Genomic DNA, 20,876 nt, shown 5'->3' on the forward strand with positions numbered 1-20,876 from the left:
TAATCCACTAATATACAAAGAAACGACAAAAGTATATAAACTCAGACTGCATCGTTAACGTACCTCGCTACATATCAATAGTTCATTGACACAAAAACTAATAGAACCGTGATAAGAGGTTACGTCACTTATTTATATCTATTAAATAAATAATTTCATTACGAATCCAACACAAGACCGCGTTTATTAGCCGGTTTCTATAGATATTAATATGTGGGTCTCTAATTCATATCCACGTAATAACTGTTATAAATAATAAACATGCTATGCTGTTTCAATATCGTAATAAGTGATGTAAGATCCCTACTTTGTAATTCCTCAGATTGATGAAGTTTAATATGTTAAAATTTCAGTAAACATAGGTTGAAATTAATAAAACGCTAAAAGCTTATACAGCTGCCGTATTGCATTATCCTCGTAACTCATAATGCTCTAACGAGCTCGTAAAAATATTAGAGATTCCTCCGCAACAATTCTCTAAGGTATGAAATTTCGCAGACAGCAATCTTGCAAGAAGAATGCGTTTTGTCTAGCAAGCGCTGGCCTCGCTGTTGACAAAGAAAAACTGGCTAGTCTTTTACTTGAACAACACATATTTTGCATGCCTTTAGCGACGACAGGAATATAAATCAATCATGACTTTTACAACTCCTTCGGATTCTCTCAGCAGTCATCGATTAAAGCACGGTATTGTAACTAAACAAACCTCAACTACACCTATATCGTAAGTTATATTATAATGGGGAATAGTTTAACTAATACGATGTATGTATAGAGAAGGCTTGATCTATGTTCATCGTCATACGCTCTCAAGTGCCCTCCGAGCTGTATTAGAAATTCTTGTCTTTGACACCAAAGGCTAGCATGCAAATGCATTCCAAGGGTATGCATTACCAAATATGAAAGGGGTAAAGCCTTAAAAGCCACAAGATGGCTGGGGCGAGCTAATAGCACTCATGGCAGCAATAAATAAGGATGCAGGACTAGCATTGTTATTTCCTTAACGGGCCGTCTTATGGGCCTCTTAATTAATTTGAAACTTTCTGAGGTCTCCCGTGGCGAGCAATTTGAATAATAGCTTGGATAGGGTGGTGAAGTTTAATTTTAATTGCAAATATTTATGTAAACTCGCCCGCCGACGTCGACTGGTCCTCTGCGATATTATAAAGTATGATATATTGGTTCAAATTCCATCTTTTATCAAAAGGTTTTGCGGTATTCTTATATTGTAGTAATATCCTTAAAATAGCACGTAGATTCTAATGGAAACGATAAACAAGTCCATAAAACAGATGTGTAATGTATCTATCTCCCGAAGTGCTCCAAAGGTAGATTTTAAGAGTGACTTACATTTGGTGTCCAAACGTCACGGTAATTACCTGGAAAAATAATAAATTGATTAACAAAGGAGTTCTGCGTGTAATGAAACATCAATCTTGATGTTCATAAATGGATAATAATTAGTTATAAGTTATTCAATTCACAAGGTAGTTAGATTAAGAGACATCCATCATAACTTGAAGAGGGCACGTTTGAGCCATCTATTAGGATGCTAGTCAGACTTGTCTTTAGCTCGATTCTAGAAGGTTATTAAGAGAAATGAGAAAGACACAGTAACTGTTATTTACATACATATTTTTTACAACTATTCATAACAAATAACGTCTATTGATTATTATTATTACAATAGATAGTTTAAAAACTCAGTTAAACAATTTTATATTTCATATATAGATAGAAGGTTGGGTTCATTGGTTTGCTGTGCAAAATATGTAGTCATATACCTGCTTAAATATTTTGTTAACGACAACGTAATTGTGATATGAAATATGCATATAAAATTTGTTATATTGTACGTCTTCTTATCAAAATTGAGAGTATCCACTATCCACCATACAATACGATGTTTGTTTTATCTTGTGTAATAAACCCACTTACCTGATTAAAGAACTACGTAACAGCTATTTAAACACTGATTAGCGCGGAATGAACTAAACAATTTTATGAATAGAGCTTTACTTTTGATCTATATTACATTTAAAACAGAACCCCATGCACTAAATGTGTATTACACTGAAAGAACAACAAGAGACTATCACGGAATAAAAGATTTCCTAGGAATTTCGCACGGCACGCAGTCTCTATTCGTCACTGTCGAGTAATTAACCAAGCCACGAGACTAAACACGCTCCCTTGTCGCTAGAGTCGGTCTTAAATTGAATGCTATAAGTGCCATATTTCCGTATCCGAGAATATTTAACGTAGAAATAAATACGCGAACGTGCGATGTTGGAGACGCTCTCACGCAACGTCTTCTACAGAAGTTAACGTACGGGGGTAATGCACGATAAAAGAGAATAATGTTATGTATTGCATATTATACTATTAATAGATGAGAATTTGCACAATTGAACGAGTTTTTCTGAACTTCAGGGAAGTTCTTAACATTTTAACGGATATAATTATTACAGTTTATTATAGTAATGTCATAGAATATGATATCTCAACTTCTTTTCTTCATTATATTAATGAAGTTTATACTCGTAAACATACAAACAGCCCAAACTTATGTAAAGGGTTTTTCATACGTGTAAATACAGCAGTAAACTGAAATATGGAATACTAGAAACATTACTTTAGGAAAAAAGTGTGCGAACATTGAATAAAGATAATTTAATCTTTCAACCGTAAACCATACTAGCATTCATTTAGATTACTGAAGTAATATTGGGACTTTGAATTTTCGCTACAACTCGCGCCTGAAACACTGCTAAATGTAAAAACTATTCGTTCAATAGAAATTTAGATTTATTCATCCATCTGTAGAATACGTGTTTGAAATAAGACAAATGCGATTATGAAACAGCCTCAAACCGAACTAAGGTATGAACTTCCATCCATTTTATTATTTACGACGTGTGCAATATTACATTTCGGCTCCATAATATAGATATAAGCAACGAAACAATGGACATATGGCGCGTTCATAGCAACTCATGCGGTGCGTTGACACCAGGTGGTTCGGAAATCGCTCCCGTCAGGCGTGACGACCAAGCTGTATGGCTTTCGAATATATTACATGACTGCAGCACATACTGTGGTGGCACGTGGCTCACTATTTCGAAAATTCAACAGTAACAATGTATTGGAGTTAAATTGTACTGCGAACTTGTTGTACTCATATATGAACGTAGATAGTGAGCGGAATTTGCTATACTAACAAAAATAAGCAATCGAACGAGTCGAAATTGTTCTTAACTAGCATAATATGATCACTTTACCTACATAATATGCAATAACATTGCGGTCTGTGTTCTGTATCGGTAACATTGTCGGTCTTGTTATCCCACATTTAACCGCAATCGGAGATTTTTGAAATTGTTATGTATGTATTACCAAAAATTATGTTCAATCGCTTTGCGGTTTCTTTGAAATTTATGTTATCTGTAATGAGTATTATAAACAGAAATTGTTTGAGTTAATCGTAGAGTCAAAATATTCAACGCGCAATTTATTTACAAGCGAGACTGAATTTAAAGCTTTGAATGCTGCAGAATAATTGCATCGTCGTCGTCTGCATAATTTATACAATAACACAGAATTCAAAATTAAAATTAATTATTTTATATAAATTAGTATATATAAAATACATATAAATGAAATAATCTTCCAAAAAATATAATCTCATAGCATACGTAATTCACATGATTTTTTAGCAGTCGTGGGCTTGCACAAAAATATCAGACCATAAAATATTATACGATATGACCTTGATGTTATGTGTGAAATGTGTTGGCTAAATGATAATACCGTGACGAAAAGTTCCAAGGCAGAACGGGTATATAATGACATGAGAAAAAAACGAAAAATGTTTTCTATTATTTTTATGTGTTAGGACTGTCACGATTTAAGTTTTTGCGTTACTGAATGCGCATAAGAGCCTATTCACACAACTGTAAAACTAAAATAAACTAAATTTAAATTTAGGATGGTATCTTATAAGATAGATTATGTGTTAAGCTACCTCAATTTAAAGTACGAATTTGATTTATTTTTTACTAGCGGTGCGACCCGGCTTCGCCCATGGTACATATATAGCCTATACTTTCTTAATAAACAGGCTATCTAACACTGAAATAATTTTTCAAATCGGATCAGTAGTTCCTGAGATTAGTGCGTTCAAACAAACAAACTCTTCAGCCTTATAATATAAGTATAGATGTGATAATGTTTAAGGCATTTTGTTTATTGGTTAGCAATACATTTTCGTATGAAAATGTTATTTATAATTAAGGCCAATTAATGCTCATGACAAATATTTTTAAATACATCTTACTTCAAACTGCTGACTTAATTAATGTGAATAGGGCTTAATCATACGGCGAAAAAAACAAAACCGGATTTGCTAGCCAAGGACGCGATATAGATAACGCACTAAGCCTGACTAAAAACAGTACCTACTGTGAAACAAAAGGCTTAAGTGCACTGAATAGAAATACACACAACGATGTGTGTGGGGTCGATGAACCCGTGTAATATTTTTATTATTATAGGCATGTTGATCGTCGCAATATTATGTTGGAATTATACGTTGTATTTGAAACTAGACCAACCCCGGCTCTGCACGGGTGTAACGCTGATTCTTAAAATATTTTGTTAGATTATGCATATTAAGTTGACACATAAACTCATATCAGTAAACGCTCTATCTATTAAATAATCTACTTCGAAATGTGTTGCGTAGTTTTGAAGATTAAAGCATACTTACATAAGGACAGATGACGTGAAGCGCCATAATTTTATACTATGCAATGAAATTATCAGGGTAAAATTCTCTATTTTGACGAAGTTTATTGCTAGTAATTTATAATTAATTTGACTTATTTCTTAAGCTCGTTAACTTTTAATGACCACAAGGAAAATTAGCTTTATTACTCATTCCATACATACTTATAAATCAAATATATACACGTGTGTTTAATACGATATTCTCTTTTTGTAGATGTATTGTTTGCTCTTTGATATTTTAAGGAGAGACGACAAAATACACGACATGTATCCTCGAGCGAATATACTCCTATCTTCTGTCTACTTTAGTTGCTCTGAAGTCTAAGCACATGCTCTAGTCAGCAGACACGGGTCACATACCCAAGATAAAACAAAAATTTCTGATATATGACTACGAACAAAACCTTAGATAAATTAAGTATTCTTCTAAAATTGTATTCTGCACATTATATATAAATATTTATGCTATATGTGCTATAATAATAGGGAATTAAGAAATATGGAGATACGTCTATATTTAAATAACATCTTTATCTAAATATGACCTCCCTGGTACAGTGGTAAACGCGTGAGCGTAGTACCGAGGGGTCCTGGGTTCGATTCCCGGTGGGGACATTAAAAAAATGTCTCGGTCTGGTAGGACACAGAAGGCTGATCACCTACTTGTCCATAAAGAATATTGATCAGTGAAACAGATGTTTATCATCTGCCCCATACCCCAGTAGGGGAAACGGGACTTCACCTTTTTTATCTAAATATGTACGGGCATTAAAGTTTTCACGTAAAATGCCCTTACAGATTTATATTATTTTAATGATATTACCATGAAAATAGTGTAAGTAGAGCAGTGACACAAAGAATCTGCTGACATATGTAAAAGTCTGTGAACATTTTACGAGAATGTTGATTACTTAATGAAGGCGTTGAAAAGTTAATTGTCGGTAGTAAAGGGGTGTAAGTGTGCACATCGTGACACAGATTATTTATAACCATAGAGAAATAACTCAAAAAACAATTAACACATATTAGTCTCAATTAAGAATCGAAGAAAAGTTTATAGACATACAGACCTTCTACATATATATATCTACATATATACAAGAAATAATCATAAACAAAAAAATGTCAAATTGTATTATTTATCACCAAGCAAAATTAAACAGTTCCATTTCTTTTCATAGCATGAAATATACGGAAGTATTAATAGTATATAATACATTCAACGATAGAATCTAACTTCAATTTTGTAGCATGTATTTTTTTTATTTATTTTTTTATCGTAATATACTGTAAAATGTGGTTTTATTAATATCGAAGAAAAACTCTATTTCGTCACGGCAAAATTATAATGCGGTGGAAATTAAGATAATATTAGGTATGGTAAAATGGTAAACAAATTAAAGAATAAGGTAAAGGTAACTAGAAGAAAAACAAATTTGAATAAATTTTTGTACAACGTATAAATTAGAAAAGATTATGTTGTTTTCATATTATGATTACAGCGTATATTATCTGAATATTATCGGTAATCACCTTGAAGATTACTAGAGCGTCTCGACCGCAAAAAATTGTTTGCCAACTGTTTTCGAGGCTACCTGACTCACCTGGCTGAATGAATATCGTTTGATTGAATTCATGCTAAAGCCAAAAATGCAGTTAACTTCATTAGTATTAAACTACCTTTAGTTTTGTACAGCACATTATGTAATGCAAAAAAATAACAATATTATTTCATTGTACTTAAAAAATCAAGATATAATACAAGCATAATTAATGTTAAAATTTAAAATTGACCTTAAAACATACTGTTAAAGCTTATAATATTAAAGGTAAAATACGTATGAGTATAAAAATATAAGAAGCCAATATATGACATACATAGCGACGAGAAACAAAAATAAAATGGAACTATTAAAGTCATAGAACTATCAGGATTAAACGCGTATAGATCTGAAATATCATTTTAAACTCTGCAACATTTATTAAACGATACTTACGAATAAAATCACGGACATTGTAACAAAACATGAGCGTAAAATTAACATAACAATTGATATTATGCCTTGAAATAAATCGTATTGCAAACACGCAACGCAATTTTCCAAAAACCATGCAGTCGTCCTTGTACTCACGAGAACTCTTTCGTGATGTGTAAATCCCTTACAAATTGGTCACGTCTCATGAAAGAGCTGTTATTTGGCGCGTATGTTTACTGAGCCAAGACGACTTAAAAATATTTCGTTTACACCGTGTTATGTCTGTGTCACCGTGCCAAACACTTAACGAGCTAAAAATATATGTAAGGGCATGTCGGGAAAAATGTACTTCGCGACATTGCATTCAAATTGAACATAATTTCATATGAAAATTATGGCACGTTATTGAATATATGCTAAGTTATATTAGGGTATGGTTTTAGCACATTTTTATTCAAAAAATTGTTGGATAGAATGTGTAATTATTTGAGTATGGGAGTCGAGCACTCTTTGAAAAATTGAGCTACTCGCACCGGGAAAGGCACTGCACCCCGGCAGAAGACCGGTGTGAAATAGAAGTATGTAAATACTAAATCCTGTGTTTCGTACGATTAGTATTGAAGGTCCGTATCCGTTCCTCATCGCGTCCCATTTTATTCTTTTATTTTATCATCTATTATATTACCATTTATAATATCGATTCAATATTGTGTTCCTTTAACAATATTTAAAAAAACATGCAATTAAGTGTCGGTAGAGATGTTAATATGATATTTGAAGTGGGTCACATCCATTCTGAACAATTATTCACAATTTTATATATTCTTAAAGTATGACGGTCAACTTAAAAAAAAAACAATCAATCTCTAACCAATCTAGCAAAAACATCACTTGCTTTATCCGTTGAAGTTTGATAAAAAACAAATTAAAGCAACCTTTATCGCTTGTGAAATAGCCTAATCCAAGATCTTAACGGTTTCAAAACACATTTTTAGAGTGATTTGTGTTACGAAAGCAAACTTTATAATAATGGAAATAAATCAATCTGTTTATTTTCTTTTATCGCGCGATGTTTAAAATGTATACGATAGACGCTCCATTATGAAACATCAACATGCGCAAACTAATATTATGAGACGATTATTTACGATGGATAAGTGGCTTGCCTATTTTTTATTTATAAACGGATATTTTTCTTCAGATTTTATATGTTTGTTTACAATTCAAAATCAATGGGTTGTTTTGTAAGGGTATTGCTTCCGAATAAAATTTGTGTTACTATAGCAAAAGGTTTTAAATTTCAAACTATTTTGACGTGACAACGTCTTAAATTAGGTTGCGGCTCGGAGGCACTCATGAAAAAGTGTAACGCCCGGTAACGTTACGATGAGTCACCGAACTACGATCGGTCCGCCGCGCGCGCAGCACTAGAGAATTATTTTCATTCAATTCCTTGTTCCTATTGTGCAATTTAATAATATTCATATCAATAAATATTCTACCGAGAAAAAGACGTTGTCACGTAAAATCTTCGCCCGTAAAACCGACTTTACAGGCAACCATTTTTTTATTTGTAAAGCTAAGCTATTTTTCAATTGGTAAATAAGACAATAGATATAAATCTGCTAAAGAATTTAATAATGTAAAAATCTTAAAGAATCATAAGATATTTTGCTTAATACGGTTACAGTTTTTAAATACTTGTAATATAATTTTAGTCAAATATTGCATTGTCATAAAATGACAGGTTCGTTTTAAATCTATAAGGAAATAAAATAAAACATCATTAAAATAAGCTCCACGTGTTCTACATATTTGTTCATAATAGACATTTATGTATGAAAATAAATTGCATGACCTAAATATGCGTGTGCGCAACAATGGTGAACGACCGTATGTATAAACAAAAACTGTTCTTCTTTCTGAAAGACGTTCGATGACAGATATAGATAGCTGAATTATAAAAATTTTACCCAATATTTAATAGGCAATAATATACCCTTCGCCTAAACAAAGAAATATTTCAATAGTTGCGTACCACACAAGAAGATATATGAAAAAATATTATTCGAATTAAGCGACTCCGCCTTTTGAGGAAGTCCATTAAAATTCGGTCCATTTAACTAGGAAGGTACAGAATATAAAAACCACTCCGTAAATGTCGAACGAACAAAAAACTTCTGTGTACTTTTTACTTTAGATAATTTCTATTTTGACTAACAATTTTCTAACTTTCTCCAATATTTTTAGATAAAGAAAATAATACTTTCACGTTACTTGAAATTGCCAATTTATTTTCCATTTACAAATTTTAAATTATGGAATTAACATTCCATTAATTAAGTTGCATTTTAGTAATTCCTTATTCCAGTACACATACAACTACCAGACCGCATTTTCATAAGCCTATTTATATATTTCAAAGACAGAAAGATTCCATGAATCAAAACCACCCTTTCCACATTCAAAGGAGCATAGCCAGAAGGGAATCAAAAACGCTGCCGCATCACTTCATGTTAGGGGAAAATTATGTACTCATCTCCTCACAAATAGATTTTAAAAGGCTTGGGGATCTGTCAAAGATACAGGGGAATGTTTGGACCTTCGGGCTATGAGAGTTCAAAGAATTCCAGCAGCCGAAAAAACGTATCGATTTCTTATTTGACGAAAGGTGAAGCTTAGCAAATATCAAAGGATTGGAATGGAATGGTGTGAATTTTCACTTTTACATATAAACAGAAATATCGCCTGTGTGTCATATATTATATATTATTTCTTTTTCAAAACTTTGTTAACGTAGTAATAGACTAGCGCCGCTGAAATTAGAGTTATCATTGATATTTTAATCGTTTCTTTGTGTGGTTATCTACTTATTTATTGAATAGTTAATTTTATTTATAAAATTTATCTTCTTTATTTAATTTTTAAGAAATTAAAAATCGATATACATTTTTTATATAACATTGTTGTTAGCCTAGAGGGGCTTCTAGAGCGTAACTGAGCAAATATTCCTAATATACAATTTTTTATTCGTCTAACATCTTGCTTTATTTCTTCAATTTGTAAGATTTTTCATAATTATTTCTTCTAAGATTGAACAGTCGCTATGAAAAAAGTTGTCATATGTTTATTTTAATTTCGATATTTTATTGCATTGCATAATATAATTATTTTGAAAGCTGTTACTTTAGAGGTCAGTGATTTAATCTTTACGAGACTAGGTCATGAATATTTAAGACACTACTTATTTCAAATATTATTAATCTAAAATACCGCTTAAAAAATAAAATGCGAATAATTCTATATTATCATAAAAAAGACACACTGGTAACTAATTGAAAGAAATGGTTTATTAGGTATTGCAGATCAAATAAAATCAAAAACACTTCACTTTGCCAAACTGCTTATTCATATCACAATAAAATAAAGAAAAATAAGCTAACGTGTGGTTCACATATTTAGTTATATTTTCAAATAATAAAACACCAATTTTAAATTATGTGCTTCAATAAATAAATAAATTTCCAACAAGCGAATTGTAAGGCCTTGGGACCGACCCACAAACAAACAAGAGTAAATATTGAATTAAGTCTCAATGAAGTTTGCATCTCCACAATATGTTAACTGTCCGATGTTCGCTCCATTTCGAGGGAAACTGGGAAAACTCTTTTGACATGTCCGTCCCTCAGGATATCGGGCACAATAAAAATTACCATAATAATGAAACAGCTTTTGACCCTTTCTTGTGCTAAACCTTGTTGGCAGAACGTCGCTATTACCAGTGTATCAAAAGAATCTTAAGGAAAACATCTTTGTCAGCGTTGCTTTAGAGAATCTTTTTTCAGCACTAAGTATTCTTTTGCTTTGCTCTTAAAGGCCTTGGCGTGGTTTTCTGTTTGAAGCCTCGTTGGACTACCTACTTATATCATTTTACAAGTTATCTGTTGGGCGTATGAATAGATGTTATCGAAATAGGCCAAACCTATATTGAGTTCTTTAATTTTTCATTATACTAGTGTTCAGTAACGCGGTCTTCACGTATAATGTGTACAATTATTTTTATGAGAATCGTGTTTTATATGTATAAATATCAATAAAAAAAATCGCCAACCTCATATATCTCACTATAGCCCCGTCTATTATAACCGCGTATATAGAAAGCTCAAATCCAGTTTAATAAATAAAATAAGCATTGATCGTATAATCAATTCCTTAGTATCGTATGTCGGAATGCAGTGCGTCTCAACAACTTTCTATGAATTTCCTTACGCCACTGGAAGTGTATCGGACCAATTAACTTCATATCACACAGTTCACAGAACTTTGCACACATGCTACGTAAATCACTTCGGGTATCTTATTTCTTGAATATTCACATAAGAACTTTACTTATAATTTTCGTTTAATTGAATTCTGTTTACTTCGTAATAAGTATTTAGGCGGAAATATATATAATATTCGTTATAAGTACACAGCGGAATGAGCAGCGATTGTTATTTGCAATAATTGCATTTGAATGTAAAATATAATTGAATTTTGCACAAAATCAAGAAGAACCTTATTTCTTATTCTGAGTTCATCGGTATCGTTTAAAAAACATTTATGAAAGAAAGAAATAAAATGTAAAAGCGTATATAAGGTAAATGTATATGTATAAGAAGTGCTTACTTAATACAAAGTAATGATATAATTAATGTGGGTTTTAGTTTTTACCGACCGACATAATTTGCAGCCAGAACAGGTATGGTGAAACCAGCTTTAGTCTACAATGAGTTTTTATTAACATTATATTTAAGAGTGCAATCACAGTATAGGAAAATGGAGTTATGGTAGAGACTTTAAGAAATAAGAAATCCTATTTTATGCAATTTTTTTTGCAAGGTTTTTTAAGTAATCTTGAAAGCCTGAGTATATGTAGTTTAGATTTTAAATTATAATTGATTGATGGTTTTCACTTAATGTATTTTAAATTTAGACACTTGAAACAATAGCCAAGTTAATTTTAAAATGTCAAGTATATAAAAAATAACTATAATTATCAACAGAGCAATAAAATGTAACAAATAAATCTATTCTAAATTTAACAATAAAAAAGCAGAGATAGTTAATATGGCGGATATTCGATATCATAAAATGATAAGTCGCTATAAGTAACGATCTCATAAAGTGGACGCATTTCCTACATACTTGCTACATCAGAGGACTTATTTTAGTCTCTTATGAGCGTCCATATGACATTTTATCGGGCTACCTTAGTGAAAACTTCTCCGTACTAATCTCAACTTTATTGCAGTAATATTATGAACTATTATTCCATAAGTATGTTTGTGATATAAACAAAATATATTAGTAAACTATGTATGTACTATATATTACAATAAAATAACAATATATCTTTGCTTTTAAAATACGACATTATATAATATTTGCTTAATATATTGAAAACTTCTGCAGTAATTAAATTTTAAAATATAAAAAACATGTAGGTATATACCAAAAGAACTCGACGGTATGAAGATATCTCTAGTTCGAAGGAGTTGGCATTACCTGAAACAAGAAATAATTAACACTATTAAATAATAATTTGCTATGCTCAATGCCATGCTAAATGAAGGATTAAACAATTAATAATTTTACAAAATACCTCACTAAAATATATATGCTAAAAGTACTTTATTCTGAATTGTTCTTAAAATACAACATAAACTCTCTCATTTACTCTGAAAGTAGAAATTTTATCTGCTCTACACTATTAAGCCCTCTAGAGGGACTTTACGCAAATTGTTAGGTCTCACAAAATAAGGCCAGGCAATTCTAACGCACTTCTTCATGTTTCTCAAAATAAAAAATGATTCCAAATAAGATGTGTTGTTTATATTTATTATACGAAACGTGTCAACAGTATCATTTCGGCCGCCCCGACGCAGCAAATTTGTCTTACGCTTAAATAATTCCGTTTTTTTGCGAATACCCGCTGTAAACAGCCGTAACGCACCAGGCGGCAATCACGCGTAAAAAGTCTTTGTTAAGATTTATATGCTCTTTATACGAACAGATTGTAGGGCACTGGACTATTTATCGTTTGATGTTTGTTTACTAATATTGATGATAGCTTGGTGTGATGGATACTGATGAAAGGATTGCTGTTACAAGTAGGTATTAGAACGGCTTTCGTTTAGAATGCTTTATACATGGTCTATTCAGTTCACATTTCGTGTCGAATGGGTTATTCTTAGATGCGCGCAATATTTATTTTGTACAATAATGTTTTGATTTATTTAAGATTATAAAACAGGAATTGTAATGTACTTATTATTTTATATTACTATTATTACGTATATCGATTCCATATTTTTTAAATCTTCTGCAACGAATACATGAATCTCCATCTATTAAAAACATATTTATTTTCAATAGTTTTTTCACTAGACTTACGTTGTGTGAAAATAGATGAGGGGTGTCTTTTCTTCTAGAATGAATGTTTTAAAAATTCCTGCTGAGTATTTGGACCTTTATCCACGTCCACGAATCAGTTGTTCCTCACCGTCACCTCTACCCTTCGTCTTAACTCAAGACAAGTGACATCCGATTAATGTCGAATTCGGTGCCCGCATGAGGTCATCGACCTTAGGCGTGTACACACGGTCTTAATAACGTTTTTGATACGCTCCGTGAACCGTGGATTAGCGTCGCGTGTGGTTCTTATTGATACTGGGTTACGATAACATGTATAATATAATAGTGTAGATAAAAACATTGTGAAACATTGCTTTTTGTATTGCTTAATACTGATAAGAGTGGCCCCTGCGTTTGGTTTGCATCACGGAGGAAAACCAAACAAATACGTACCTACCAAATCAAAGAGGGCTGTCTATGCGGGGTAGTAATTGGGTCCATAATTTTAAGGGTCCCTTCTCTAATCATTCCTTCGAAGTATGAGGTTACTTGAGCCAAATTATTTTTAATACGATAATGATACAGTTTTTTGCAATTAATATTTATTGTGGCATTTTAGGTTTAAAGATAGGTTAGGTTAGGAATAAAAAAACAACATAAGCGATTTGCAACAACGCTTTTAAGCAATTAGAAATAAAGTATAAAATCAATTGATCAAATTTGTATAATTTATTTATGTACTTAACCGGTCTTACGTAATCATTTCTGACTTGATATGAAACTGATATATCCGTCACACTTCAAGGAAGTGTAAGGATTATGTTTACCATTATGCAAATAAAGTACTTCCCATAGATACAGGTAACAGGATATAAAAATGCAATACCACGAGAGTTTTATATATAGACGCTACTTAAATTTGGTCACTGCTTAAGATTGTTGCAATAGGTTATTATGTTATGTACGCTAATATAGCGTATATATTCTTCTTCGTTTAACCGTAGAACAGTGGGTTTAGATATGATATAATATGGACTTGAACTGTTAAAATTAAAAAAAAATTAAATGCTCATATATCTTTGGGTCCGTTTTTTTTTTCATCTAATTCCATAGATACATATATGTATCTGTAGACAGCAAGTCACCTAAAACATGTACAAAATAAAAACCACTCAACCTTTTTAGAATCAAATTTGAATTTTAAACATCAAGATATGCCATCAGCAGATCGTGAGGATATTCTAAGATTTTAATTTAGCACAAACCAAATAAATCTAATTCTATTTTAAGAACGTTAAGGAGCAAAAAAATAAAGCGTGAATTGATATTCCCGTAGCGTTTTTGGAGATTGAAGAGGCTTTTATGGAAATGGACTGCGTGCATCGTCCGATAGGCGCACCCAGACGAGGTATTACCCTGCCGATTTAAATATTTACGCTTCCCCTACAATTTAGGAACACCTGATGTTCAATGTGTCTGCGCCGTGTAGCTTTGATCGTTGACTATTATGCAAATTGTATTAAATACCTATTAAACTTACGAGACTCGTTTTAAATGTTGATGGCATCACGTCTGAAAGTGTAATAGATATAAATTAAAATAAACTAGAACAATAATTACATAATTAAGAATTAATGGTGTGTTTTGAGGTAATACCTATTAAAACATTGAGAATTTATTGATTTGCTAGAAAGTACTATGTTGAAAGTTTGAATTTGTAAACTTTGTTTGTTATTGTCTACGAAAATTTTGTAAATTAATTCCCTGCTGGTAAAATGCTAATTTGACGCTGCGAATGAAAAGTGATAAGGGAGTTTTTGGAATCACTTGAAAATGCACGGGATAATTCTGTACCTGCTATTCAAAAGCTTTCATTAGTGTATGCCAACAAAGGCAGAATAAAGCCTAGTCGCACAAGTATGAGGAAATGCGGAATGATATATTTCTCACTGGTGGTATATTCATACAACGTAATTCGATTAGCCTGTCTATGTATTTAAAACATGATTCAATTTTATTATAATATGAGACACATTCATTAGTAATTTTATACAAAAATATTTTTATCTCTTTATTTTCAGTGCCTATGTTAATGAAAGCGAATTGAAAATAATTTATGACCTGTTTCTATTAACACAGAAAACACGATTATATGATCGTTAATTTTAAATAGTAATTGGTTGTCTATTATAAATAAGCATGATCCCTAACCACCCGACACGAAAACATTTTAATACGTACACTCAACATTCAAACGAATCAAAGAGCAAAACTCCAAAACATACAACATGCATTACGGAAAAGGGCAATCTGAATACAATTAAACACGAGTGGACTCGTATTACACTGTCTCATTAACATGCAAAATTTTTCAACAGTCCCGACGAACTACGTATAAATTATTTATAGTCATTCGATTGTTACTGCGATAAAAACTATGCAAGCGCTGCAGGATTAAAAATAAAAGGCTTCCCCGTTTAAAAGTCGGCGTACAATGTTCGATTGATAAATCGTAACGTGGATTCAGGTTTCCACTGATAACTATTATTTACACGACTTTATTTATATAGCTGATTAATTAAAATTGCTAAGGCATTATTAGTAAATAACAAACGGTGATTAACATAATGTAACTATTGAAATAAGTAATGCATTATTTGGGTCGAGTTACAGTCTCGAACATTTATTTATTTTATTGATATAAACACAAAGAATAAGTATTTTCAATATAGATTTTCTGAGACGCAATTCTCTGCTGTATAGATATCATATCAAACCAATTTGCGCTTCTAATGTTAGGTTATAAATTATAACATACTAGCTGCTCCCCGCGGTTTCACCCGCGTAAGTCTGTATTCCGTAGGAATATCGAGTTTAAAAGTTGCCTGTTAACACAGGCAACTTTTTATCCAGTTATCCAGCTATCTACATGCTTAATTTCACTGCAATCGTTTCAGACAGTTTTTGCGTAAACGAGTAACAAACATACACATATATCCATCCTCACAAAATTTCGCATTTATAATATTAGTAGGATTCTATAGGCCAATGACACAAGAAATAGCGACATTCTGATCGAATTATGTAAGAAGATTATCTAAATTCCCCAAAACATACAAATGGGCACAACCGGTTATCCAATAAATCCGTTTGATTCTGATTTCTGAATAACATTATGGATATTAAATCCTCCTCTCCGTATGGCGTTTATATTTGATTTTGAATGCTGAATTGTAATAACAAATTGTGATTATGAAATCTCTGGTTCAAACACACATAAAAATATCGATTCTGTGTTTATAGTATGAATTTTTATTCTTTAAGAAAATAAATAATTATTATGTCCATCTTCGATCTATTACTGTAATAATAATTATTGAAATAGTGGATCTATATAGAGTTGTAAAAAAATCCACAAATGTGCCGTAGATGAAAACATATCTGCAATATTTTTACAGTAAAACTGCACGGATGGATTATGCACCAGACAGCAACATCTCTTCAAATTATCATATAGCTACAGTTATGCAAGAGGCACTTAAGATCTAATGATAACGAGTTGCCGCCTAATTGATATTCCGCCGAACAATGGTTCTATATAACAACAAATGGTGCTTCCAAGTACATAATTAACACACGAGTATAAAATTTTATGATTCTATATAATGAACGTTAATTCTCTATAATTTAGAGCTATTCTTGTATGTATTTATTCTCGATCCTAACATTTTTATAACGGTAAAGTTGTATTATAGACGTTTCTTCGCAAAGATAGTCTAAATAATCGGTTATGTACTCTAAATATTTACCAGCTATGCTAGAAATAGTTTCAATTTAAGTCTACATATTTGAAGTCAATGTTAAAAAATATTGAAATCTATAAACTAAACTGCAAAATAACATATTCTGATCGCAGTGCTCAACAGATTTAATTTGATTTACGATTAAGAAACGTACGATAGCAGAGACACACTTAATCTCATGCTCTCAATGTTGTCTAATGAGGGTTGGGCTCGTAACGGGATATTCCCACAGACGTATTTGATTCAATTTCATTATCATTCTGTCATTGATGGATATAAACATGCATTTCTGTAAACAAAATTAGAGGTCGTTGACCTGCATTAGGTTAGGTTACTTTTATAACGTTTAAAGAATTTTACGCGATTTTTGCGGTTGCTTAATATACCTAATATAATATGTGATATAGAAATTTATTAATAATAAATAGTTTGTAAATGTTTTAGGAATGTATTAAAACATTATGTAATATTATAAAAATGTAGAGTATATAATATATAATTACTGATAGTGTGTGTCTGATACTTTGATTAATTTTGTTTATATTAGTATAAAAATTTTGGCGATGCCATTCGATTTTGGAATTAGATGATTTATAAAAAATATCTTTTACAAAATTTAACTCAAATGGCAATGAAGCAGTTGTTGTTAATAAATTAGGACCTCATTAACCAGTAATAACTAGAATATCCATGGCAAAACCAAATCACAGAACTTCAAAGTAATATATTCTATCAAATAAATTCTTTATGATCTCCAAAACAGAGCATGGGAAAAACGGCAATATCAATTTGCGAACATGAACGTTGATTTAATAATCAAAATCACTGCAGCATTCAAAGTGCAATTTCGTTATGGGGAACTGATATTGAATCTGTGAAATGTATTTTGGTATACTCCAGGGATAATACGCCAAACCGAATCAACTTTCTAGTCGCATGCTCCTATTGTATATCCGACGGGTTTTATTTCAATTATTTAGAAGTGTTTGTCTATAGTATTTATATGTTATTGAAATAGGAGTAACCCTTTTTTAATATTGTTATCAGTTGAGTTGTAGGTATTTATAGTCGATACAATTACAGATACTGATTTTGGTGAACTGCTGCTTAATCCTGAAAATGTCCTCAACGTTATAATTAATGAAAGTTATCAGGTAGGTAGAGTTTAAATATAAAAACAGCGAAAACGTAAACATTACCAACGATAAATTTAACTTTCAATGTAATTAAAGTTAAACGGTAATTTAATATTTACGCATAGGAATTCAGGTATAGGTAGGACTTATAATATATTTTACTCGGATAAAATTGAGTAAAACAAAATTACAGTGGTTCAGATATGACTTAATTACATTCGAAATGCATGTAAATTGCGTAAATTGAAATCTGTATTTTAATTATGTCCACAAAGCATAAATTACTGAAGCCGGTATGCAATTTCAATCACCGCCGAGACTAATCCAAACATTATTAAACTGTACGGAGATCTGAGCTATGTTTATTAAATATCCCGTAATATGGGGGCGACCAGACAATTAGGGTTGTCCAAATGGCTCGGGAATAAAGCTGTCAATCAGATGTGGTTATGCGATACTGACCGGAAGGGACAACCCTGGAATGGTATTCAATATCGGGATTATATGAATGCTTATAAGTTGGAGGTTTTATATTACAGGAGAAATTATGTTTCAAAGGGTTAATCGCAAATGTGTCTGGCTACTTGAAAATATTTTTACGACTTCTTTCAATGTATTGTGATGTGAAATGAAAAAAGGATATAGTGTGGTTTTTTGTAACTCGAACGAGGACAAAAAAAGAAAAAAAAGGGTTATTCACAATATAATACGTGATCTACAACTTACTGTACTGTATTGTACCTAATTAATTAGCGTTCCAAACTTACTACAGAATATCGTTTAGTTTTCAGAAGCTATATTGGACTACAAAAATTGTTAATCGCTACATGAATGCTGGAAAACTCTCATGTGTTGTTTACCTGGATGTTTAAATCTACAGTATTGTATTTGCAACACTACAACTATAGCCATTGAAAATAAATTAAACGCACACTTCAATATATCTCTAAACCAGACCTCTAATTGCGTCTGTGTGCCATCAATTAAGTCACGAAAGATAAAAAATAGAATAAAAATTCTTCGCTTGTCTAGCCTCCAGCTCTTCGAAACCTAATACTGGATGAAACGGCACCCATTGCAGCGCTCAAGGCGCTGTGACGACTATAAACGTCCTTCCGTACATCTATTATAAAGCGATGTAAGTGCTGCACTATTGTCGTTGGGGAAGCGATTCTGTTATAAAATAAACTTTAAGTTATGGGCGTTTAGGGTGAATAGAGGCTAGTTCTGATCGCATTGGTCTAGAATTCGAATAAAGTGTATTCGTTTATTGCTAACCCCTCGTATACCTTGTACCGTAAGTTAAAACATTTTTATTTTTTTCTACTTTTATTATTGTTTAAATGTCATGTCCGTTTTATTTTTTAGCATTAAATAAATAACGAATTTTAACTTACTAAATTAAAAGAAATGGTTAGCAATATATTGATTTTCAGATGATCCTTGAAGATAATGAAACATAATTTATCTAACAAATTCAAGTCGTTTCTTTAATAAATCTTTCCTTAAGTACACACAAAGCTTCAAGGGGTAATTTGATGGCCGCTCCAAATTAGCCCTTTAGGCGTTTTAACAACAGATTGAATAAAAGTAAACCCTCGTTGGGAACAAAATACATTGATTGCGTAAGGGAGAAGCTTTTTTACTCTTGTTAATTTTATAAACGATTATGGAAAATTCACCAAGTACCTATTCAGTACGTACGTACGTTATACAAACCAATTTTGAATATAGGCTATTTAATGAATAAATGTTCTTTAAATATAATATTATCCTAACCAAATCTAAACATAAATTTGCGAAAAATACCTAAGCCTAATGCATAATGTTTTCCAGTGACTAAAATAGACTAGACGATGCCTCAGGTCGATAGAAGCCTAGAATTCGACTTGTTTTCTATTCTGGGCCGATACTACTAGAATATGTATGCAGTAATCTTGCTTATGGCTTGGTTGCAACCTCGTGAACTATTTTTTATTTACTGTATTGACTCACACCGCTACAATCGGTACATAAATACGAAAACGAGAAAAGTGAAAATGGGATTTTGTTTATAAATTTTCCTGTGATCTTCGATTGATTTCATTTGTATTAATATATATTTTTTCCGTTTTCCATTTTCCATGTTATATCATGTAAGTACCATACACTGAGGTTTATTTATTCGCTAATTTACATTTTATATGGTACAATAAGAACAACTAATATTATATTATTGGAGATGCATACATTTGTATATATCAGGACCTGAGTACTTTTTATCCGCAAATAACATAAGTCGAAACAATCGAATAGGTAGGCATAAAGTAAATGAACAAATTTTCAAAGGTTTAGTTAATTAGAGAGTGTACCCAAAGCAGAATTTCCATATGAAAGTAAGCTTTACCGCGTTTAATCACTATGAAAATGGATGGGCGAAAATATAGGCCAAGCCTATTTTGTATAGTAACAAAATGAATTAAAAACAAATTGATGGACGTTAAGACGAATTCACTTCTCTCCATCAATTGGTTTGATTGATGACATTAACTGATCGACTGGAAAAGGCTTCCAGTTTAATTTATTTGCGAGTCATCAATTTTTAACAAGAACGGCTCGTGACAAGCTCTTAAAAATATAGGTCTTGATGTATATTGGTTGAATTGCTTGTATGTTTCATTTGCTGAATAAATAACGCAGTGGAAACTTTTTTATTGTATGATATTAAAAATTCAAATATAGCATTTGTAAAGCACTAGCTGCGCCCCGCGGTTTCATCCGCGTAAATCCGTATCCCG

General features: G+C 31.7%; 1 protein-coding gene across 13 annotated transcripts in view; it reads right to left on the reverse strand.

Annotated features, from left to right (window-relative positions):
• LOC119832992 (protein sprint) overlaps window positions 1-20,876 on the reverse strand; it is a 162,629-nt gene that overhangs the window by 49,606 nt on the left and 92,147 nt on the right. Inside the window, exon 1 of one of the 13 annotated variants that reach the window (XM_038356859.1) lies at window positions 1,939-2,068. The exons of the other annotated variants lie outside the window; for them this stretch is intronic. The gene's annotated coding sequence lies outside the window, so the exon portion shown is untranslated. Of the gene's footprint in view, window positions 1-1,938; window positions 2,069-20,876 lie in introns of those variants that run through there. 13 annotated transcript variants of the gene reach the window in all.

Source organism: Zerene cesonia, chromosome 16 (assembly GCF_012273895.1).
Source record: "Zerene cesonia ecotype Mississippi chromosome 16, Zerene_cesonia_1.1, whole genome shotgun sequence".
Classification (NCBI taxonomy): domain Eukaryota; kingdom Metazoa; phylum Arthropoda; class Insecta; order Lepidoptera; family Pieridae; genus Zerene; species Zerene cesonia.